Raw genomic sequence first — 25,764 nt, 5'->3', positions numbered from 1 at the left:
GGATGGTTTAATATACGTAAAATGGTTAACGTAATACACCATATCAACAAAACAAAGAACAAAAACTACATGATCTTACCAATAGATGCAGAAAAGGCATTCGATAAAATACAACACAATTTTATGTTTAAGACTCTCAACAAAATGGGTATAGAAGGAAAATATCTCAACATGATAAAGGCCATAAATGATAAACCATCAGCTAACATCATATTAAATGGCATAAAACTGAAGGCTTTTCCCCTTAGATCAGGAACAAGACAGGGTTGTCCACTCTCTCCACTCTTATTTAATGTGGTGCTAGAGGTTTTAGCCAGAGCAATCAGACAAGACAAAAAAATAAAAGGCATTCATATCAGAAAAGAAGAAGTAAAGGTATCACTTTTTGCAGATGATATGATCCTATACAGCGAAAACCCCAAAGAATCTACAAAATGACTACTAGAAACAATAAGCCAATACAGTAAGGTCGCAGGATACAAAATTAACATACAAAAGTCCATAGCCTTTCTACATGCCAATAATGAAGCATTTGAGAACGAACTCAAAAAAATAATCCCTTCACAATTGCAACCAAAAAAAAAAAAACAAACACCTAGGAATAAACATAACAAAGAATGTAAAGGATTTATATAATGAAAACTACAAACCATTGTTAAGGGAAATCGAAAAAGATACAATGAGATGGAAGAATATTCCTTGTTCTTGGATAGGAAGAATAAATATAATCAAGATGGCCACATTACCCAAAGCAATATACAAATTTAATGCAATTCCCATCAAAATTCCAATGACATTTTTTAAAGAAATGGAACAAAAAATCATCAGATTTATATGGAACTATAAAAAACCCCGAATAGCCAAAGGAATCCTAAAGAAAAAGAACGAAGCTGGGGCATTACAATACCTGACTTCAAATTATATTAGAGGGCCACGACAATCAAAACAGCATGGTATTGGCAGAAAAATAGACACTCAGACCAATGGAACAGAATAGAAATCCAGAAATAAAACCACATATATATGGTCAAATAATTTTTGATAAAGGGGCCAACAACACACAATGGAGAAAAGAAAGCCTCTTCAATAAATGGTGCTAGGAAAACTGGAAAGCCACATGCAAAAGAATGAAACTTGACTACAGTTTGTCCCCTTGTACTAAAATTAATTCAAAATGGATCAAAGACCTATATATGAGACCCGAAACAATAAAGTACATAGAAGAAGACATAGGTTCTAAACTCATGGACCTTGGTTTTAAAGAGCATTTTATGAGTTTGACTCCAAAGGCAAGGGAAGTGAAGGCAAAAATTAATGAATGGGACTACATCAGACTAAGAAGTTTTTGCTCAGGAAGAGAAACTGATAACAAAATAAACAGACAGCCAACTAAATGGGAAATGATATTTTCAAACAACAGCTCAGATAAGGGCCTAATATCCAAAATTTACAAAGAACTCATAAAACTCAACAACAAACAAACAAACAATCCAATAAAAAAATGGGAAGAGGACATGAACAGACACTTCTTCAGGAAGAAATACAAATGGCCAACAGATATATGAAAAGATGCTCATCTTCATTAGTTATTAGGAAATGCAAATCAAAACTGCAATGAGATACCACCTCACACCTGTTAGATTAGCTATTATTAACAAGACAGGTAATAGCAAATGTTGGAGAGGCTGTAGAGAAAAAGGAACCCTCATTCACTGTTGGTGGGAATGTAAAGTAGTACAACCATTATGGAAGAAAGTATGGTGGTTCCTCAAAAAACTGCAAATAGAACTACCTTATGACCCAGCAATCCCTCTACTGGGTATATACCCCAAAAACTCAGAAACATTGATATGTAAAGACACATGTAGTCCCATGTGCATTGCAGCATTGTTCACAGTGGCCAAGACATGGAAACAACCAAAAAACCCTTCAATAGAAGACTGGATAAAGAAGACAAAATGATGGGATCTTGATAACATTATACGGAGTGAAATAAGTAAATCAGAAAAAACCAGAAACTGCATTATTTCATACGTAGGTTGGACATAAAAATGAGACTAAGAGACATTGATAAGAGTGTGGTGGTTACGGGGGGGGGGGGGGGGAGGGGGAGGGGGAGGGGCACAAAGAAAACTAGATAGAGGGTGACAGAGGACAATCTGACTTTGGGTGATGGGTATGCAACATAATTGATTGACAAGATAACCTGGACATGTTTTCTTTGAACATATGTACCCTGATGTATTGATGTCACCCTAGTAAAATTAATAAAAAATAAAAAGAAGTGACTGCTGGCCCTGGCCAGTTGGCTCGGTGTTAGAGCATTGGCCTGGTATGTGGATGTTCCAGGTTCAATCCCAGTCAAGGCGCACAGGAGAGGCAACCATCTGCTTCTCCACCCCTCTGCCTCCGCATTCTCTCTCTCTTCTCCTCCTATAGCCATGTCTTAGTTATTTCAGGCACATTGCCCTGGGTGCTGAGGATGGCTCTGTGGAGCCTCCGTGGTAGGCACTGGAAATGGCTTGGTTGCGAGCATGGCCCCAGACAGGCAGAACCTCGGCCCCAGATGGGGGTTGCCAGGTGGATCCCGGTTGGGATGCATGTGGGAGTCTGTCTCTCTATCTCCCCTCCTCTCACTTGGAAAAAAAAAGAAAAAAGAAGCCACTACTGCCTGAGCCAGGGAGCACAGACTCAGAGAGAAAGAGAAAAGGACAGGGAGCTGCAGGAACTCAGTAGGTATCCGGCATTTTGCAAACATCATCTGAGAGTCATCTTTAGCAATTCAGTGACAATAATTCTGTACTTAAAAGGGACTTTGGGCATTTGTAAATTCAAAGAAGAAAATACTGTGATTAATACTAAAGGCATTACCTAAAGAAGTGATTGTATGAAGGGCAGGATCAGATATTAGGAAGAGAATTAGCAACACTTGATAAAATAGGAGAGAAGGAACATGAGTTAAGCCAAACCAGGACAGAAATTATTCTTTTAACTACTCTAACTTAGGTTTTGCCCTAACACTATATTACATCCCTATGAAAGGTTATATCATTTATTAAATATATCTATACTTAACATTCAGTCACATTCAACTAATTATTTTGTTATCAAGAACTGATATGTATAACTCCTAAAGATATTAAGACTTTCTAAACCTTGAATAATGGTTACAGTCAAAATTCTAGGACCTAACTACAGGGATGGAAAACATAACAGTGGTTGTAGAGGTTGGGGGAGGGTGAGAGAAGAGGTTGACTACAAAGGGGCTACATGGGAAATTTTATAAGACATAAACTGCTTTTTTTTTTTTTTTTTTTTTTTTTTAGTGAGCGAGAGACAGAGACAGAGAGAGACAGGAAGGGAGAGAGATGTGAAGCACTTTAGTTGTTCATCAATTGCTTTCTCATACATGCTTTGACCAGGGGCTCCAGCCAAGCCAGTGACCCCTTGCTCAAGCCAGCAACTTTGTGCTCAAGCCAGCAACCATAGAGTCATGTCTATGATCCCACATTTAAGCCAGTGATCCCGTGCTCAGGCTGGTGACCTCGCAGTTTTGAACCTGGGTCCTCAGCATTCCAGGTCTGTGCTCTGTTCACTGCTCCATTGCCTGGTCAGGGAACTGCTTTCTATCTTGATTGTAGGGGTTGCTACATGACTCTAAGCATGTGTCAAAATTCATGGATGTATACATCACAAAGAGTGAATTTTACTGTGTGAAAATATAAAAATAAATGAAAATTAAAATAAATAAAGAATCCCAGGCCTAAATAGGCAAAACCAGCTGAATAATCTCCCTTCCCCCCTTGCTATTATAGACTGTTACTTTATATCTTTCTGATGATACGAAGCTATATATACCTTTAAAGTACAGGTATGTTGTAAACCCTATGATACAGTAAAAATAGAACATAGAAATATGTAACTTGCAGCATCAAAAATTCCCTTATATGGTAGTAAGTAGAACCTCAAATACTGATATTTCTCAACACTCAGGCTAATAGAGTAAGAAAGTGGATAGGTGTGGAAGTAAAAGAAGGTGACATATGAAGAGAGTCCTGGATGAAGTCAGAAAGTAAAACCATCACAAACTCTAAGGAGGAGTATTTCAGTCCAGGAAATAGCAAGTGCAAAAGGGGTAGGCATGTGCTACCTTTAAGTTTGAGAATCAGCAACAACTCCAGTGTGGATAGAGAGGGTTAGGCAAGACGTGGGAGGCAGCCAGACCATGTGGAGTCTGCTAGGCCTTCATAAGAAGTGGGTTTAGGCCCTTACTTGCCAGCTCAGTTGGTTAGGTAGTTTTCCCAATACACTAGGGTTGCAGGTTTGATCCTGAGTCTGGGTACATATAAGAATCAACCAATGTATGCATAATGCAATGCACATTGATGTTTGTCTCTCTCTCTCTCTCTCTCTCTCTCTCTCTCTCCCTCCCTCCCTCCTTCTCTCTCCCTCCCTCTCTTCCTCTCTTTCCAAAATCAATTTTAATTTTTTTTTAAAAAGAAGTTGTTATAATGTAAGTGTGGCAGGAAGGCATTGGGAATAAGCAGGGAGATTAACTGGTCTAATTTGCATTTTAAAAGCTTCCTCTGGTTGCTATGTGGACAATAGACATTCTAGGCAAGTATAAAAGCAAGAAAGCCATTGCAGCTGTGCAGAAATGGTGGCAGTGTGGAAGGGTTTGAGTGTGGAAGGATTGAGCGAGAGGGAAAAGTTTGTTCTATTGTCTGACCACAACCACATTGCTGGCTCAGCATAAGTTTAATATCTTAGAAGTCCTTCTTGTCCTGGGCTTTAAGTAGACATTGTAGTAACTGTAGAATTGCAGCTGGGCAATTTGAAACCAAGCAATTTGAAGTTAGAGACTAAGAATTTTCCTGGCTTCAAAGCTCATGACTATATGAGAAGGCAGATAGCTTAATTAATCTATAATCAAGGTTTTGCCAGATGTGTGTTAGGGGTGAATAAAGGGGCCAAAGAATATCACCATAATTTGCACCAAAGTCTTATTATCTTAATCCAGTATGTAATCATATTGTAAAAGACTGTGATATCATAAAAAGAGGAGGGTGTGAAGGATAGTAAGAGGACAGTAATAAGAATGGTAAAGAGAGAATGGAATGAGCAATGGTAAAGAGAGTGTTGGGAGAAGGAGGGTGGAGGAAAGAGAATGTCACAGGGTATTATCTAACAAAAATGAATTATAAATGGTGCAACTTCAGGTCTTTTTGGAGAGTAGTCCTTCCTAGAAGCCCTTACATCATATTTTTACATCTTTATAATTTACTTTAGAAGAGTTTATTACTGACAGTGTGATATACGTGTGTGTAATTTTAATCTACACCTCAGGCTGGCTAATTACCATTAATTTTGTACGCATATCAGTAGTGTGCAAAAAAAAAAAAAAAGGAAAGAAAGAAAGGAAAAAACCTTTACATTTCACAGGTAGCATCTCTAATATCTTTAATCAGCACAGAAGACTTGTAAGTTAATACAATACATGTTAGAGATCACTTTTCATTTGTAAACTAGGCAGTATTCAAAAGATGTAGATAGGCTAGGAATATTGTATGGCCCTTTTCAAGTTGCATGAATGGGGACAGGGTATGACAGTCACCAAACCAATCAGTCTCTTCCCTTTGGAATGATACTCCATGCTTAGAATTCCAATTCATCCTAGGTGCAGTCATGTAAGAAGAATTTTGTGGCCTGACCTTGAATAGATGATTAGCTCAATCATGTTGTTTCTGCCTTAAGTGAATCTTGAATGTAAATTGCTTGTTCAAGAGCTTAAAATTACAGAGGTCTAGGGCTTTTGTAAGCATACACTTCAGTTTGGGTGACTGTTTTTATTCCTGCTTGCTAATAGAATGTGTAAGGGTGGCAGAATTGGACCTTGAACTTGATTGCATTTATAACAATCCACATAATAGATTGTAGAGGATGAGACTGCTAGCTCTCCCTTTCCTCTAACTATTGGAAGCTCCTAATAGAGCCTAATAATCAGGAACAATTAAACTGGCATCAGTCACTTTAGGAATACACCAGATCAGAGAGTCTGCTTCAGAAGGCCTTTGATTCTTTGGTAGATGAGTATGTGTTCTTTCCTTTCATGTAACATTGAATACATTTATATTTCCTTGTAGAAATATAAACTGCTAATGCTGAAAGGAAACTTAAAAATCATAGTCTGATTCTTCATGTTATACTTAGAGAAATTAAAGCTCACAAAGATTGTTACATTCTCAAGGTTAATGCACAAGCTAGTTAGTGGTGAAAGAGGGACTACGTAGATGGTAGATCTCATGACCCAGGAGTCTCACTGCTACACATGGAGCCATATTTTCCAAGCCAAAACACATGAGATAGATATATCATCTAGAAAGTCTAATATGACTTAGAGGGCTTATAGGACAGAAGACTTGGAATTCCAAAGGCGTTAGTAAAGCATCCTCTTTGCTTTTAGCCATCCTTACTGCTGCTCCCTACTTATTAATTTTCCCACTCCTATGATTCTATATTTTCTAGTCTCCTCTAACCACACAAGGCAGTTTCTCATTAGCAAAATTGGGGGATCCATCAGTATACACACTGGTCTTTCTTCCCATTTCTGCACTCTCTCATAATATAGGTCAAGAAGAAGTGTGTTTTCTTTTGTTTTAAGGATGCAAATGAATTTTCCTATTTGTCTAAACTGACCACTTCTTCATGGTCTTTGGCTTACCTAGAAGATCATTTCAAATGCTGTAAAAGTGTATAAGATAAGACCTGTTTCATGGTTTGACTACAGCCAGTGTTAATAATGGCAATTTTTAAGTCAAGATTTTTTGGGATTCAAATTTAGTAATTTATTCAGTGTCTTAAATCTTTCTTTACCTGTATGTTTTGTGAATGCATTCTTACCATTTGCACAAAATGTGCAATGGTCCTTTCCCTCAGGTTTGAAGGTCTAGGAATGAACATATAGTTTCAAATAATCCAACACTCCAAGTATCATTAGTAAGTATAAGTGGTTCCCTGATAGCCACATCAATTGATGAATTAGACTCTAGGTTGAAAAGGATGTTTAAGGTCCTTCAGGCCAACTGTCCCTAGCAAAGGGTTACTCAAGTTCTGTTCACACACTGTCACTTGTCACTGACTGAACTGAACTGCTCTTTCCCAGAGACAGTTTATTCCAATTTTGGGCAGCTTTAACTGCTAGACAGTTCTTATTTGAATAAATATACTTCGCCTTGTGACTTCTACCCACTAGCCTCTTTTTCTATGGTTTCTTTAGTGTTATGATGAATAAATATGTCCAATTTTCCTTTTTCTTATCATCCATTTATTTTTTAATGTTTATTTTATTGGTTTTAGAGAGAAAGGAAGGAATATATAGTTAGGTTGGTGAAAAGGGTCAAACCACCAAGAAGATGTCACAATCCCAACTGTGCATGCACACAAAGCAACAGAGCTACAAAATATGAGAAAGAAAAACTGGTAGAAAGGAAACATAGACAAATCCATAATTATAGTTGGGAACTTGAGCATCCCTCTCTCCACAAGAGTTAGCACAATTAGACAGTAAATCAGTAAGGATATGAAAAAATTCAAGAACAGCCTCAACAAATAGGATTTGACATTTTTTTTAGCATGCCACTCAATGACAGCATATAGAAGAATAAAGTGGGAAGAATCAGTCTATCCAATTTTAAGACTTATTATATAGCTATAGTCAAGATTGGGACATATCAGTCAATGGAACAGAACAGAGGACACAGAAATAAACCCACAAAAATATGTCCAACTGATTTTTGACCAAGACGCAAAAGCAATTTGATGGGGGACAGACAGCCTTTTCAACAGATGGTGCTGAAGCAATTGGTCATCTATAGATTGAAAAAAATAAACCTTGACCTGAGTTTCACACTGTATACAGGAAGTAATTCAAAATGGATCATGGACTTATGTAAAACTTATTCAAACACTGGAAAAAATCTCCAGCATCTAGAGCTAAGCAAAGGGTTCTTAAACTTGCAAAAACATAATCCATAAAAGAAAAAATTGATTAACGAGACTCCATTAGAATTAAAACATTTGTTTTTGAGGAAAGACTATTAAGAGAATGAAAAGACAAACTACACAGTGGTAGAAAATATTTACAAACTACATATTTGATAAAGGATCAGTGTCTAGACTACATAATGAATTACTAAAACTCAAAAGTTTAAAAGAAATCAAACAATCTAATTAGAAAACTGGCAAAAAGACTTGAAGAGATATTTCACCAAAGAGGATAAATAAGATGGCAAATAAACACATAAAAAGATATTCAACATCATTAGCCCGTAGGGAGATATAAATTAATACCATAATGAGGTACGTATCTCTATGCAGTTATCAGAATGGCTAAAATAAAAATAGAGACATCAGCCCTGGCTGGTTGGCTCAGCGGTAGAGCGTCGGTCTGGCGTGCGGGGGACTTGGTTTCGATTCCCGGCCAGGGCACATGGGAGGGGTGCCCATTTGCTTCTCCACACCCCCCCCCACTTCCTTCCTCTCTGTCTCTCTCTTCCCCTCCCGCAGCCGGGGCTCCATTGGAGCAGAGATGGCCCGGGCGCTGGGGATGGCTCCTTGGCCTCTGCCCCAAGCGCTAGAGTGGCTCTTGTCGCGGCGGAGCGTCGCCCCCTGGTGGGCGGAGCGTCACCCCTGGTGGTCGTGCCGGGTGGATCCCGGTCCGGCACATGCGGGAGTCTGTCTGGCTGTCTCTCCCGTTTCCAGCTTCAGAAAAATACAAAAAAAAAAAAAAAATAGAGACATCAAGTGTTGATTAGCATGTTGAAGAATCTGGATCAGTCATGCATTCCTGATGTCAATGTAAAATAGTATGGTCACTGAAGGATAGTGGTAGTTTCTTAATAAATTGAACATGTAACTACCGTGCAACATAGCAAATCCATTCCTGGGCATTTCTCCTGGAGAAATGAAGGCTTATGTTCACATAAAAACCTATACATGAGTATCTATAGCAGCTTTCTTATAATAGCTCCAAACTGAAAACACACTTGATGTTCTTCTATGGCTAAAAGATTAAACAAACTATGATGCATTTATACCAGGAATTCTACTCAGTAATAAAAAGGAATAAACTGTTGACACATCCATCAACCTGGATGAATCTCCAGAGGATTATGCTGAGTGGGGGGAAAAAGCCAATCTCAGAAGTTGCGTATTGTATGATTCCATTTATATATATAACATTCTTGGAATGGCAAAATTATAGAAATGGAGAATAGATTTGTCATTGTCAGTGGTTTGGGAAGGGTTGGGGGTACTAAGAAAGTGGAGGTGTCTATAAAAGCGTAACATGAAGGGTCCTCCTGGTAATGTAAATGTTCTATATCTTGACTATATCACTATCAATATCCTGGTTGTGATATTGTATTCAGTTGTGCAAGATACTGCCATAGAGAAAAACTAGGTAAAGGGTACATGAGTTCTCTCTATGTGATTTCTTACAACTGCATGTGATTCTAAAATGATCTCAAAATAAAAGTTTCAGAAAAACAAGGGAGAGGGTAAGGTCATTAAGATAGTTTGGACTGACATCTAAACTGCTCACAAGATTTAGGAGATATTTTAAAATGAATATGAAGCGATAATAAAAAAGAAGCATTTTATTTTATTTTCTATTAAACCAGGAAATCAGAAAAGCAAACAAGTCAAAGAAAGTTGTTTGATTATGCAAATGAGATATAAAACTAACTTTTATTTCATTGGTGAAGATGCACTATACAAAAGGCTGAAAGTACTGGAGTATCTGCATGTCCCCTGGTCCCCTAATTTTTGTGAGCAGTATATTGTGTCATGGGAGTTTGTGAGGTAATTCAAATGGTCTGTAAGGGACAGAAATTACTCGGCAGTAGAAGTGAGAAGAACTGGGATTCCAGCGGCTGGGGACCCAGAGAGAAACAGGTTTTTTTGTTTGTTTGTTTTTTAATTGTTCCCTTCCAGGCTTGTGGCTTGGGACCACCTGGTACACAAAGTTTGTAAAAGCATATAAATAGAATTTAGTAGATTTTTTTTAGGTGAGTAGTTTGCTTTAGTCCATGGGTAGATTTACTTTTTCATGCTCTTAAGCAAATGCTAATTGTAATTTGTTTAGGTTATGTTTAACATAGCATAGGTGGTGTGGTGAAGGAGATAATGCTTGTCAAAGGGGCATATGGAATTCAGACGTTATGCCTTAGATAAAACTGAAGGAAGGAAAAAAAAGTCAGAAATAAAGGAGTTGAGAGGAAGTCTCTGATACAAAGTCACTTAGGGTAGGAAAGGTTTAGTCTTAAAACTAAGCCTTAGAGCAGGGGTCCCCAAACTTTTTACACAGGGGGCCAGTTCACTGTCCCTCAGACCGTTGGAGGGCCGGACTATAAAAAAAACTATGAGGAGTAGGCAGACGCACCAGCATCTACCTCCCAGAACCAATGTGGATTACAAACTAATTTTATGAACTATCAGCTGGAAAAACCAACTTTGGACTAAACTAAAAGGACTCTTCAACCCAGGAACGCAGAAGAAGCCACCCAGAGACTGGTAGGAAAAGCGGAAACGCGGAGAGGGCTGCCCAGCTTCTCGGAGCGAAGGGCAGCAGGGAGAGACTCGCGTGGCGGGAAGTGAGTTTAGCAGAGGGGAAAGGGTCCTGAGCCTCAGGAACAAAGCCCCAGCCTGCCGCCCCAGAGCCCAGAAGCAGCGTAAGGACAGTATTTAGCTGGAAACAAGTCAGGATACTGTTTGTGAGAGAGTCTGATTTCTCAGACCCAGGATCCTTCTTAAAGGGACCACGCAGAACATCTCTCTCACAAACACTCACCTGGGGCTCCTGGGGACGGGAGGAGAGAGGAGAAAACCACAGTAACAGGAAGAGAGTGCAATCTAGGAGGCATAGGGAGAAACATTTTGAGAGATAGCCACCCTAACCCCTGAGACGAGGCACTCCCCAAAGCTGAAGTGAATATTTCCCCCGGAAACAGCAATACCAGCAAAGGGAAGCAGGAGAGCAGCCAAACAAGCTCCCCCACAGCATTCAGAGCAGAGTCACATAGAAGGAGGGAGCTTTCGGGTCTACAGTAGTGAGTCTTAGGGTCCGAGCTGCAACGCCCCCACCCACGCGGCTGAGGGCGCACCGGAGAGCGGGCGGCAGCGGGAGACAAAAGCGCGGTTCTGCTGGCAGGGGCGGAAGCCGGCTGGCCACCAGTGGGCTCAGGTGTGAGCTCAATCTTGCCCGGCTAGGGAGAAGGGGGCGTGCAAAAGCGGTCAAGCTCAGCTGCCGGCAGCCTGTAATCCAGCCTCCGGGAGAAAGGCGGGAAACCCAGAAAGGGTAGAAACCAGCCCCGGGGCAAGGGCAGAGGAGCACATCCCTGCCCCACCCATGCAACCCAGGCTTGCGGTCTGACTTGGTAGCTGGCTCCTCCTGCGAGGGTGGAGCCAAAAGCCCAGAAGAGGCGGAGTTGCACTACAAAGCTGAGCTTGGGCACACAGCCCTGTCTGGCGGTAGAGCCAAGGCTAGCAGCTGTTCCTTGAGTGGGATCATCCTGCAAAGGCAGGGCAAAAGCTCGGAAACAGGCGGAGACCCGCAGCTGAGCAAAGGTGCTCGCCAGTGCCCTCAGGACCGAGCATAACGTCACACACGGGGGCAGGGCAAAGGCCAAAGCCACCAACCCTTGTGCACCCGAGCACTTGATCACAGCCACTCTCGTGAAGAGAAAATGCGGAGGCAGAGAAATACAACACAAATAAACCAAGAGAAATCCCCAGAAAAGGACCTAAGTGAATCAGATATAACCAAATTACCAGATGCAGAGTTTAAAATAACGATTGTTAGGATGCTCAAAGATATTAGAACCACCATAGATTGCCATTATGAAAACCTAAATAAAGAGATAACAAATATAAAAAGGACATTGAAATAATAAAAAAGAATCAGACAGAAATGACAAATACAATATCTGAAATAAAGAATACAATGGAAGGAATTAAAAGCAGGATGGATGAAGCAGAGAATCGAATCAGCGAGTTAGAGGACACAATAAATAAAGGCACGGAAGCAGAGCAGAAAAAAGAAAAGAGACTCAAAAAGTCTGAGGAAACTCTAAGAGAGCTCTGTGACAACATGAAGAGAAATAACATCCACATCATAGGGGTTCCTGAAGAAGAAGAGAAAGAACAAGGGATAGAGACTTTGTTCAAACATATTATAACGGAAAACTTCCCCCAATTAAGGCAGGAAAACATTTCACATGTTCAGGAAGCACAGAGAACTCCATTAAGGAGAAACCCAAAGAAACCAACACCAAGACACAACATAATTAAATTACCAAAGCTAAATGATAAAGAGAAAATATTAAAAGCTGCTAGAGAAAAAAAGACTATCACCTACAAAGGAGCCCCCATAAGGATGACTTCTGACTTCTCAACAGAAACACTTGAGGCCAGAAGGGAATGGCAAGAAATATTCAAAGTAATGCAGAAGAAGAACCTACAACCAAGACTACTTTATCCAGCAAGGCTATCATTTAAAATTGAAGGAGAAATAAAAAGCTTTACAGACAAAAAAAAACTCAAGGATTTCACTGCAACCAAACCAAGGCTGCAAGAAATGCTAAGGGACCTGTGGTAAACAGATCAAAGGAAAAAAAGAATATAGCAAAAGAGAAAAACAGTTTTAAAGAAAAAAAATGGCAATAAACAATTACATATCAGTAATAACCTTAAATGTTAATGGATTAAATGATCCGATTAAGAGACATAGGGTAGCTGCGTGGATAAGAAAACAGGACCCATACATATGCTGTCTACAAGAGACACACCTTAAATCAAAAGATGCACACAGACTGAAGATAAAAGGATGGAAAAAAATATTTCACGCAAATGGAAATGAAAAAAAAAGCTGGGGTAGCAATACTTATATCAGACAAAATGGACTTTAGAACAAAGACCATAGTTAGAGATAAAGAAGGTCACTACATAATGATAAAGGGAGCAATCCAAAAGGAAGATATAACCATTATAAATATCTACGCACCTAATATAGGAGCACCTAAATATATAAAGCAGACTTTGATAGACTTAAAGGGCAAGATCAACAGCAATACTATAATAGTAGGAGATTTCAATACCCCATTAACATCATTAGATAGATCCTCAAGAAAGAAAATTAACAAAGAAACAGCAGACTTAAAGGACATATTAGATGAACTTGATTTAATAGATATCTTCAGAACCTTTCACCCTAAAACAGCAGAATATACATTCTTTTCAAGCGCTCATGGTACATTCTCTAGAATAGACCACATGTTAGGGCACAAAAGCGGGCTCAACAAATTTAAGAAGATTGAAATCATATCGAGCACTTTCTCTGATCACAATGCCATTAAACTAGAAATCAACCACAATAAAAAAATTGAAAAACATTCAAACACTTGGAAACTAAATAGCATGTTATTAAACAATGAATGGGTTAACATTGAGATCAAGGAAGAAATTAAAAAATTTTTAGAAATAAACGATAATGAGCATACATCAACTCAAAATTTATGGGACACAGCAAAAGCAGTCCTGAGAGGGAAGTTTATAGCATTACAAGCATACCTCAAGAAGCTAGAAAAAGCTCAAATAAACAACTTAACCCTGCATCTAAAAGAACTAGAAAAAGAACAACAAGTAAAGCCCAGAGCTAGTAGAAGGAAGGAAATAATAAAGATCAGAGCAGAAATAAATGACATAGAGGCTAAAGAAACAATACAGAGGATCAATGAAACCAGGAGCTGGTTCTTTGAAAAGGTAAACAAGATCAATGAACCTTTAACAAGACTCACCAAGAAAAAAAGAGAGAGGACTCAAATAAATAAAATTAGAAACGAGAGTGGAGAAATAACAACTGACACAACAGAAATACAAAATATTGTAAGAAAATACTATGAAGAACTGTACGCCAAAAAACTAGACAACCTAGATGAAATGGACAAATTCCTTGAATCATATAATCTTCCAAAAATCAATCTGGAGGAATCAGAAAACCTAAACAGACCAATTACAACAAATGAGATTGAAACAGCTATCAAAAAACTCCCAAAAAAGAAAAGTCCTGGGCCTGATGGCTTCACAAGTGAATTCTACCAAATATTCAAAGAAGAACTAACCCCTATCCTTCTCAAGCTATTTCAAAAAATTCAAGAGGAAGGAAGACTTCCAAACTCCTTTTATGAGGCAAGCATAATTCTGATTCCAAAACCAGGCAAAGACAACACAAAAAAAGAAAATTATAGGCCAATATCCCTGATGAACTTAGATGCAAAAATCCTCAATAAAATATTAGCAAACCGGATCCAGCAATATATGGAAAAAATCATACACCATGATCAAGTAGGATTTATTCTTGGGAGGCAAGGCTGGTACAATATTCGCAAATCAATCAATGTGATTTATCACATAAACAAAAGAAAGGAGAAAAACCACATGATAATTTCAATAGATGCAGAAAAAGCATTTGATAAAGTCCAGCACCCATTCATGACCAAAACTCTCAGCAAAGTGGGAATACAGGGAACATACCTCAACATGATAAAGGCCATCTATGACAAACCCACAGCCAACATCATACTCAATGGGCAAAAATTAAAAGCAATCCCCTTAAGATCAGGAACAAGGCAGGGGTGCCCCCTTTCACCACTCTTATTCAACATAGTTCTGGAAGTCCTCGCCACAGCAATCAGACAAGAAAAAGAAATAAAAGGCATCCAAATTGGAAAAGAAGAAGTAAAACTATCATTATTTGCAGATGACATGATATTGTATATAGAAAACCCTAAAGTCTCAGTCAAAAAACTACTAGAGTTGATAAAAGAATTTGGCAAGGTGGCAGGATATAAAATCAATACTCAGAAATCAGAGGCATTTTTATACACTAATAATGAACTGTCAGAAAGAGAAATCAGGGAATCTATCCCCTTTACCATTGCAACCAAAAAAATAAAGTATCTAGGAATAAATCTAACCAAGGAGATTAAAGACTTGTACTCGGAAAATTATAAAACATTGATAAAAGAAATCAGGGAAGATACAAATAAGTGGAGGCATATACCGTGCTCATGGTTAGGAAGAATAAACATCATTAAAATGTCTATATTACCCAAAGCAATTTATAAATTCAATGCAATACCAATGAAAATACCAATGACTTACTTCAAAGATATAGAACACATATTCCATAAATTTATATGGAACCAAAAAAGAACACGAATAGCCTCAGCAATCCTGAAAAGGAAGAAAAAAGCGGGAGGTATCACACTTCCAGATATCAAGTTATATTATAAGGCCATTGTACTCAAAACAGCATGGTACTGGCATAAGAACAGGCACATAGATCAATGGAACAGAACAGAGAACTCAGAAATAAACCCACAGCTCTATGGACAACTGATATTTGACAAAGGAGGTAAGACAATACAATGGAGTAAAGACAGCCTCTTCAACAAATGGTGTTGGGAAAACTGGACAGCTACCTGCAAAAAAATGAAACTAGACCACCAACTTACACCACTCACAAAAATAAACTCAAAATGGATAAAAGACTTGAATGTAAGCCGTGAAACCATAAGCATCTTAGAAGAAAACATAGGCAGTAAGCTCTCTGACATCTCTCGCAGCAACATATTTGCTGATTTGTCTCCACAGGCAAGTGAAATAAAAGACAGAATAAACAAATGGGACTTTATCAAACTAAAAAGCTTCTGCACAGCTAAAGACAATATGAACAGAATAAAAAGACAAACTACACAATGGGAGAATATATTTGACATAGCGTCTGATAAGGGGCTAATAACTAAAATTTATAAAGAACTTGTAAAACTTAATACCAGGAAGACAAACAATCCAATCCAAAAATGGGCAAAAGAAATGAATAGACACTTCTCCAAAGAGGACACACAGATGGCCAATAGGCATATGAAAAAATGCTCAACATCACTAATGATTAGAGAAATGCAAATTAAAACCACAATGAGATATCACCTCACACCAGTCAGAATGGCTCTCATCAATAAAACAACACAGAATAAGTGCTGGCGAGGATGTGGAGAAAAGGGAACCCTCCTGCACTGCTGGTGGGAATGCATACTGGTGCAGCCACTGTGGAAAACAGTATGGAGATTCCTCAAGAAATTAAAAATCGAACTGCCTTTTGACCCAGCTATACCACTGTTAGGAATATACCCCAAGAACACCATAGCACTGTTTGAAAAGAAGAAATGCACCCCCATGTTTATGGCAGCATTGTTCACAATAGCAAAGATTTGGAAACAGCCCAAGTGTCCATCAGAGGACGAATGGCTTAAAAAGCTTTGGTATATATATACTATGGAATACTACTCAGCCATAAGAAATGATGACATAGGATCTTTTACAACAACATGGATGGGCCTTGATAACATTATACTGAGTGAAAGAAGTAAATCAGAAAAAAACTAAGAACTATATGTTTCCATACATAGGTGGGACATAAAGATGAGACTCAGAGACATGAACAACAGTGTTGGGGTTACAGGGTGGGGGGACGAGAGGGAGGGTGTTGGGGGAGGGGAGGGGCACAAAGATCATGGCTTTTCAGCATTTGCCATATTCCCCCCTTAATCTACAGACAGCAAATATTTACGTATGGTGTTTCCACTATAAAGACTGCTGTCTTAGGGACAAATCCTGATAAACTATTTCAGCAGTTCCTCCTTCTTCAAAGACTTATAAGTAAACATAGAGCTCTATGTTTCATAGGACATACTCAAGCTCACTCCATGCTCCCTGGAGCTTTAGCACAAGGGAATGCCCCCCCCCCTTTTTTTGTGTGTGTTTTTTTTTAGTATTTTTTCTTTTATTTATTTTTTGTATATTTCTGAGGATGGGGATGGGGAGGCAGTCAGACAGACTCCTGCATGCACCTGACTGGGATCCACCTGGCATGCCTACCAGGAGGAATGCTCTGCCCATCTGGGATGTTGCTCTGTTACAACCGGAGCCATTCTAGCGACTGGGGCGGGGGCCATGGGGCCATCCTTAGTGCCCAGGGTGGATTTGCTCCGATGGAGCCTTGGCTGCAGGCGGGAGGAGGGGGGCCGGGAGGAAGGAGAGGGGAGGGAGTGGAGAGGTAGATGGGCGCTTCTCCTGTGTGCTCTGGCTGGGAATCAAACCCAGGAATCCTGCACACCAGGCCAATGACTCCGACGGGTCTACCATATCATGCTTTTTAATTAAAAAAAAAATTACATTTCTTTTGAATGCTGATGAACAGGAGACACCAAATCTTTTTCGCCTGCAAACTACTACCTTCTTTATTAGATCTAGCTAATAACACTGTTCTGTCTTTTTTCCAAATAGCTCCAGATATATGGAAAAGATTTATATAGGCGGATGGTGATCCTCAAACCCCTCAGTGAGATCTTCTGAGAATGGCTCTTAAGATACCTAGAGGCAGAAAAAGCCCAATAGAGATCAGGGGGAACTACCAGCTTTTAGGATACACCCTTAAAGGCTCCAACACCCCAAAGGGGTCTCATAGGATGCCATCTGGGTCCTGCTTCAATAGTGGAAAGGAAGGTCATTGAGCTAAAGCCTGCCAGGCTTACACGCCTCTGCTGTGAGGAAACAGGGACACTGGAAGGTGGGCTTCCCCCTCGCTCCTCTAAGGGAGGGTTCAGTCTCTTCCAGCCCTGCTCCAGCCACCTATGACCTAACCTTGCCCAGAAAGCTGGGGTTTGCCACTGAAGGCTGAAGGTGCCCAGGGCCGTCAGCCCCATCTACGACACTGTGGACGAGCCTAGGGTATTTCTTCCAAGAAGCAGGTAAACTGATCTCATTCGCACAAGGGCCACTTAACTATGTTTTGCCTGAATAGTCAGGTTTTTTATTCTTCCCTCAAAGATCTCTGTTGTGGGTGTTGATAGTCCTATTTTCTGCTGCTTTGCTTAATATATAGTGTTTCCTTTATCCCTCCTACCTCAATGCCCCACTCACATTTCAGGCTGGGACCTACTCTTAATTTAGAGCTCTCTTTCCTCCTTTTGCCAACTTGTATTATGAATTTACCTTTGCCACCCAGCTTAGTGTATCCCAAGGTTCTCTTTACCAGGCCACAGTCACAGAGCTCCAGGGAAAAGCAACCTGGTCTCAACTCTCCAGGCAGAGGAGAACAGGAGCTCCATATCCACGCATGCTGCAAATGGCTTTTTCCAGTCTACCTGAATCATTACCAGCTAGAAGCAGCAGTCATTGGGACTTGGACATGAGCTGCAAAGTATAGAATGGTGACAACAATTCCAGTGCCATGCGGACTTTTCCTGTGGGGAACTTTCCTGGACTCCTGCTCCCTGTGACAGCTCCTAACAGACTGAACTGTGGTTGGGTTGCATTTTTCAGGGATTTGGCATGGTGATGTGGTCAACTTGGACTTGGGGAACATGTTAAGGACACTACTCATTTATGGATTCTTGCTGTATTCGCCAAGAGTTTGCTTAAAGGCTCTTAATCACTGTAAAAAAAAATAGAGGACTAGATGAAGAAGATGGGGCACATATACACCATGTTATATTATTCAGCTAGGAGAAATGGTGACATTGGATCACTTATAGCAGAATGGTGGAGTCTTGGTAGCATTGTGCGGGGTGAAATAAGCGAATCAGAAAAAAAACAGGAACTGCAGGATTCCATACATTGGTGGGACATAAAGGCGAGACTAAGAGGCATGAACAGGAGTGTGGTGGCTATGGGGGGTGGGGGGAGGGAAGGAGGGAGAGGGGGAGGGGAAGCGGTACAGAGAGAACTGGATGGAGGGTGGCGGAGGACGATCTCTCTTCGGGTGATGGGTATGCAACATAACTAAATGACAAGATAACCTGGAAATGTTTTCTTTGAATGTATGTACCCTGATTTATTGATGTCACCCCATTAAAATAAAAATTTATTTATTTAAAAAAAAAAAGAAATAAAGGAGTTGAGTGTATGTCATAGCTAGATAAGTCAGAAACAATTAGCTATAATTATTTCATCTGGTTATTTGAGGAACTGACAAATTCATTCTGTTTGCCCACCCTTTAACATTCCTTTCCAGTGACAGGCTAATCACCTCTGTTTCCTTTCTTCATCCATCTAATTCCTCCTTGAGAAAAACTGGGATCAGTATGCAGCTCAAAGTATTTAAAGCAATTTAAAGGAAAAACTTTTCTTGTTCCTTCATTTAACTTAATGGTGCAGATGCAGGAGGGGAACACTTTTAAGCTGTAGTTTGGGGTCTCTGTGCTAGAGTTCTCTGCTCCTGGCTCAGACACTTTGCTCTGTTATTCTGAATTAAACGTGGCAGTGTTTCAAAGCTGGAGTACAGGGAGTCTTTCTCTAGTAATAATCAGGTACAGGTACTATGCTTCTTACCCATTTTACCTAGGCTATGATCCTAATAGAACAGCTGATTTAGAGAAAGTATAAGAAGTAGCACCTGAAGAGCTATATGCAAAAAAAGCCTTCAATGATTTGACACCTAAGGGAAACACAGATGCATTCAGAAGGCGTGTAACCTCCAAAATTTAAGTAGTCAGCACTGCATGAGGTCCTCATGCTATAAAACCATTAATACCGGTAGGCTACTTGATTTCAAGTCCAGAAACATATCCATCACTGGTATGGGTACATTCTGAGAATTTCAGACGTTTTGGAGACCAGAGATAGTGAAAATAATGGCAACAAAGTTGGCAATCATTTAGCTCAGGTTTTTAGTTGGAAAGAATACAGATGTTCGAGAAACTTCGTGACGTGACGCAGTGGAGTGGAGGGTAATGCAGGAGTAGAAATGGGATAATAAGCGGTGTGGGGATTACAGAGGAAGCAAAAAATGAGGCTGTAAGAAACTTGACTTTACAGAAACTGGCACTAGAAAATCATCCTCATTCATTTATTAGTTTGTTTGTTCACTTATTTATCATCCCATCCACCCACAAGTCAGCTCAAAATCTGTCTATGCACATGTGATTCAGTGGCCAGCTTGAGATTTGGGCAATGTTTATACCAGAATTTTAGGCTATCCCTCTCTGGTGCTCTTTTCCAGTTGCTTCACACTCTGCTTTCTGGTTCTTCCATCCTGGAAGACTGTGAATTTTTTTTCAGAGTTTTAGCCACCCTGTGTTATGCTGACTACAGCTTGCCCTCAGGTTAAAAGCTATAAAAATGGGAAACTCCATGTCAGCCCTTCACCCAAGTATAATTTTCCTATCATAAATTACCTTCTTTTTGTCACCCTCCAGTGTCTTATTATTATTATTATTATTATTATTATTATTGTATTGTCTGCAGAGTTTAAACCTATTAACTGCAAAATGGTTGGTTGTTGGGCAAACAAGTGTGTTAGGCTTGCTCGCTCACATGTTGCCTGACTGGGCATGAGCACCGGGCAGTGCCTTGTGTGTAGAGTCTCCGTAAGACTGTAGGTGCTTGCCCTCAGGGTCGCAGATTGTAAATTGCAGATTGCCTGCTGCCATTGGGAGGGCCATTTTTGCTATTGTTTGCCAGAGAAGTAACCCCTCCACCCCATCTGTTTTGTTAGATAGTCCTGAGAGAGAGAGAGAAGCGGTTTTCTCTGCCTGCTTGCTCGTCCACTGTTGCAAAACTCCAATAAACAGAATGGCCCAGCATCCTCTGGCTCCACAGTTCCTTTACTATCTGCCCAAATCCAATGTGAACCTGCAAGGCCATGACCGCTGGCCTTATATTGGTCAATGGATTACTCAACCCTACCAGAATCAGAGCCCTCTTCCTCTCTCTCTCTTTTTAAAAAAATATTAACAAAATATTGAACCTTTATACTGATCTTGTAGTAGGCACTAAGGATATAAAGACAAATAAACTAGGGTACCTAAGGTCAAATTTTTACAGTCAGTTGGAAAAGAAACATATACAATAAGCAAAGTTGACCCAAGGTCCTATGAAAGCCCAGTGGAGAAACACCTAACTAGCTAGCACCTTGGGTCGCTAACTTTCAACCTGAAGGAGATGGAAGAAAGGGAGGGTTTCTTTAAGGAAGTAGTGTCTTAACTGATTCTTGACAAAGCAGAGAATCAGAGAGAGGGATAGATAGGGACAGACAGACAGGAATGGAGACAGATGAGAAGCATCAATCATCAGTTTTTCATTGCGACACCTTAGTTGTTCATTGATTGCTTTCTCATATGTGCCTTGACTGCGGGCCTTCAGCAGACCGAGTAACCCCTTGCTTGAGCCAGTGACCTTGGGTCCAAGCTGGTGAGCTTTGCTCAAACCAGATGAGCCCGCGCTCAAGCTGGTGACCTCAGGGTCTCAAACCTGGATCTTCAGCATCCCAATTCGATGCTCTATGCTCTGCTCTACCACCTGGTCAGGCACCCTCTCTCTTTTTAACCAAAGAACATCTGTTCATTTGTCAAGAATCAGTTAAGACACTACTTCCTTAAAGAAACCCTCCCTTTCTTCCATCTCCTTCAGGTTGAAAGTTAGCGACCCAAGGTGCTAGCTAGTTAGGTGATTCTCCACTGGGCTTTCATAGGACCTTGGGTCAACTTTGCTTATTGTGTATGTTTCTTTTCCAACTGACTGTAAAAATTTGACCTTAGGTACCCTAGTTTATTTGTCTTTATATCCTTAGTGCCTACTACAAGATCAGTATAAAGGTTCAATATTTTGTTAAACATATATATGTTTATAATACAAGATCCTCTCTCTCTCTCAGCCTTGCGCTTGTACTCGTTCTTAAAAGGCCCTAATTAAACTGAAAATACCTGTGGGAAGGGGAAGGGTTATAGATGATAATCAATTAACTGATACCTACCTGAGACCAGGATGAGGCTACAATGTGACACATGATGAGTATGTAAAGAAAGTGTTTGTGGCATGTGTGACAATAAAGTGGGTAAAATGGAAGAACAGCAACTATGAAAACATTTCCATAGCTTCATCGAGGGTCACTGTTTCAGGAGACCCTTGGTCAATAATAATGGAGTTATGATAAGATACCATTATTGTTGAACATTTTAGCCCAAAAAGCAACAAAAAGAGGCTTAAAACTCCATTCTCCTTTAGAGAAGATATCTGATTGTAGGCAAGAGTCTGGATTTTCCACCAAAATGCCAGGGTGTATAGTTCCATTTGAACATAAAAATAATTTTTGTCACAAGCAGAGGACTAAAAGTGCATGAGTTGGATTGCCATTCTGGCTGGTTGGCTCAGTGGTAGAACATTAGCCCAGTGTGTGAATGTCCCAGGTTCCAACCCCAGTCAAGGCACACAGGAGATGCAACCATCTGCTTCTCAAGCCCTCCCTTCTTTCTCTCTTTCTCTCTTCCCCTCCTGCAGCCATGGCTTGATTAGTTTGAGTGCATTGGCCCAGGCACTGAGGATAGCTCTGTGTAGCCTCTGCCTCAGGCTCTAAAAATAGCTTGGTTGTGAGCACAGCCCTAAACGGACAGATAATCTGCCCCAGATGAAGGTTGCCGGGTGGATCCTGAGTGGGGCACATGAGGAGTCTGTCTCTCTGTCTCCCCTCCTCTCATTTAGAAAAGAAGAAAGAAAAAAAAAGAGTTGAATTGCAGCCAGAGTGGTGGTGTCTGCATATGTGTAATATTGTTTTGAATGGAGAAGAATGAAGGGACAGCCGGGTAATACTTGACTGATCTTTAGGTCTCTAGCTAGACAAAAAATAGGCCTAGTTAGAGGTTATCAACTCTAGTTTCATTAAAGTCTGAAGCAATCAGAATTAGCAGTTGCCAAAATACTGAGCTAAAAAGTTTCTGGTTTCACGAACTCATTTAAAATGTAGTCACAAAGCTTGGGTTAATAATGTCCTACGCGTGAAAGAGAACTGCTCTTTTATTTGGCATCATGTAGTTCTGTAATTCAAATTAGTATTTCAACTAAAGTACAGGATCAGGGATACAAACTGCTACCTTTTGGTTTAAGTCCCAGTTTGTTAACAAGGTACTTTAGATACTATTGCAATCCTTCTTAGCACTTTGACCAGTGGGAAAAGATGCATGAAAAGTACACACTGAAGCTTTTGGTCTGAAGTTTTCCCTATAAATGAGCTTAAAGCTATTTTAAAGTGAACAAGATTGAAAAAGAAGCAACTTTAATACTTTGGGAAATAAACTGCACTTCCAGGAAGTGAGCATGTGCAGGTTTAAAGGGAATCCCAGACTGAGTGAGTTGGAAACTGTTGAGTGATAGGGTGTTAAAGGCACACCCACATGTTAATTGCTGCATTTCTAGTTTAAGCTTTGCCATGTGTCTTCCATTAGTATTAACTTATTTCATTCTCCTTTTGACAATGCAGTGGCTGATAGCATTTCTATTCCTGTTTATTATCTCTGTTTTCAGTATTCTTACCATATGATGCTTTATATCGGTTACCAGAAAATGGCAAATATATATATTTGTTATCACATCAGAAATATATTGCTTTAAAATTAAAAAATAAGCTTTTCATGCAAAAAAGTTTTATTTACTCCACCCAAACTTTAAAATAAGATATTCAGTCAGTTAAAAAAGATTGAGTTCTGTTACATAACTTCATACTATATGTATAAGCATGCTTGAAAAATACATTTTTATGTATCTTTGAATAATTTTCTCCTCTCCATCTTCTCTCCAACTCAGCTCATTATCTAAACCACTTAAGGTAAATTCTTCCCTATTCTTATGTAAAACTGATGAGCAAATATTTGGATCCCTGTGACATAGGGCATAGGGTACCTGACCTGCTTACAGCTCTTTTCCAAACAAACAGACTAGAAGTAACCCTTAAAGCATAGGTGGCCATGCTTAAGTTTATAGGATCTCAATACAATAACTACAGTTAATTAGACCTAAAGGTAGCAAACAACCTGGCAAGCAGGTGAATGAGCTTATCGTGAGAGATTTGGCTTAAGAGTAGTGTCCTCCATGAACAGACACTTCTCCCAGGAAGAGATACAAATGGCCAACAGATATATGAAAAGATGCTCAGCTTCATTAGTTATTAGAGAAATGCAAATCAAAACTACAATGAGATACCACCTCACACCTGTTCGATTAGCTATTATCAACAAGACAGGTAATAGCAAATGTTGGAGAGGCTGCGGAGAAAAGGGAACTCTCATCCACTGTTGGTGGGACTGTAAAGTAGTACAACCATTATGGAGGAAAGTATGGTGGTTCCTCAAAAAACTGCAAATAGAACTACCTTATGACCCAGCAATCCCTCTACTGGGTATATACCCCAAAAACTCAGAAACATTGATACGTAAAGACACATGTAGCCCCATGTTCATTGCAGCACTGTTCACAGTGGCCAAGACATGGAAACAACCAAAAAGCCCTTCAATAAAAGACTGGATAAAGAAGATGTGGCACATATACATTATGGAATACTACTCAGCCATAAGAAATGATGACATCAGATCATTTACAGCAAAATGGTGGGATATTGATAACATTATACGGAGTGAAATAAGTAAATCAGAAAAAAACAAGAACTACATGATTCCATACATTGGTGGAACATAAAAACGAGACTAAGAGACATGGACAAGAGTGTGGTGGTTACCAGGGGTGGGGGGAGGGAGGACATGGGAGGGAGGGAGGGAGAGAGTTAGGGGAAGGGGGAGGGGCACAGAGAACTAGATAGAGGGTGGCGGAGGACAATCTGACTTTGGGCGAGGGGTATGCAACATAATTTAATGACAAAATAACCTAGACATGTTTTCTTTGAATATATGTACCCTGATTTATTAATGTCATCCCATTACCATTAATAAAAATTTATTAAAAAAAAAAAAAAAGAGTAGTGTCCTCGTGCCCAGTAACTGGCCAATACCAACAGAGACTTCTTTTAGAGAGTTTGAATGAGACATCAGCTGTGAAAGGGCTATTTCATTGTTATTGACACACAGGAACAGTAATAATAAAGATAGTAACTGAGTGGCACAGCACTAGAATTGGGAGCAATGAAAGTCTACTATTATTGGTAAAATGAAGTAAGCAGATTGCTAGAGTTATATCGTTTCCATAATGTTACCCCAGTTCTCCATTGCCTGGTTGTATGGTTATTGAGACTATTTCCTTTTCTTCTAATGACCTGCCATCTGTGTACCCAAAATAGATCTCCTCAGTTGAAATAACATGAATATACTCCTTATAGTTCTTAAAATCTGAGAGCAGTGCTTCTCAAATTTTAACAAGCATACATATGTCCTGAGGAGCTTGATAAAATGCAGATTCTAATTCAGTAGGTCTGGGGTGTTGCCTGAGACTCTGCATTTTATATGTGTATATAAAAATGTTCAAATATTTGTAGAATTCAATCATGAAAAATTAGTTTTGAATTGGCAATTTCTATTTACAGTAGAAGTAATCAAAACCATTATCACAGAGTACTTCTTTATTTAAGGAAGTCACTCTGATTCTTATAGTCATTTAGTAGGTAGGCAAATATTATCTAAAACAACACCAGAAAACTGGTATTATCAAGTCAGGACTTGAGTAGACCTTTGTCATTTGGGGGATGTCAGTTCAAAATATGGTGCAGTTTTGCAACCAGATCTAATAATCATTGCCCATAAACATTGGCATAGATAGAGTATTTTAAGTAATTACAGCTAATACCCTGCGTTTGCTCAGGAAGGATTTAACACACTCCTGCCTGACCTCATCTGACATTAATTACGCAATGGTTGAAGGTAGGGAACA

General features: G+C 39.7%; 1 pseudogene; it reads right to left on the bottom strand.

Moving 5' to 3' along the window:
* The window catches only part of LOC136335446 (transcription elongation factor A protein-like 8), a 63,433-nt pseudogene extending 42,872 nt beyond the window's left edge, over window positions 1-20,561 (bottom strand).
* Between the last annotated feature and the right edge of the window lie 5,203 nt (window positions 20,562-25,764).

The sequence above is a fragment of the Saccopteryx bilineata genome, chromosome 4 (assembly GCF_036850765.1).
Source record: "Saccopteryx bilineata isolate mSacBil1 chromosome 4, mSacBil1_pri_phased_curated, whole genome shotgun sequence".
NCBI lineage: Eukaryota > Metazoa > Chordata > Mammalia > Chiroptera > Emballonuridae > Saccopteryx > Saccopteryx bilineata.
Note: the sequence above shows the minus strand (reverse complement) of the source record. Positions and strands in the feature narration are given on the sequence as shown.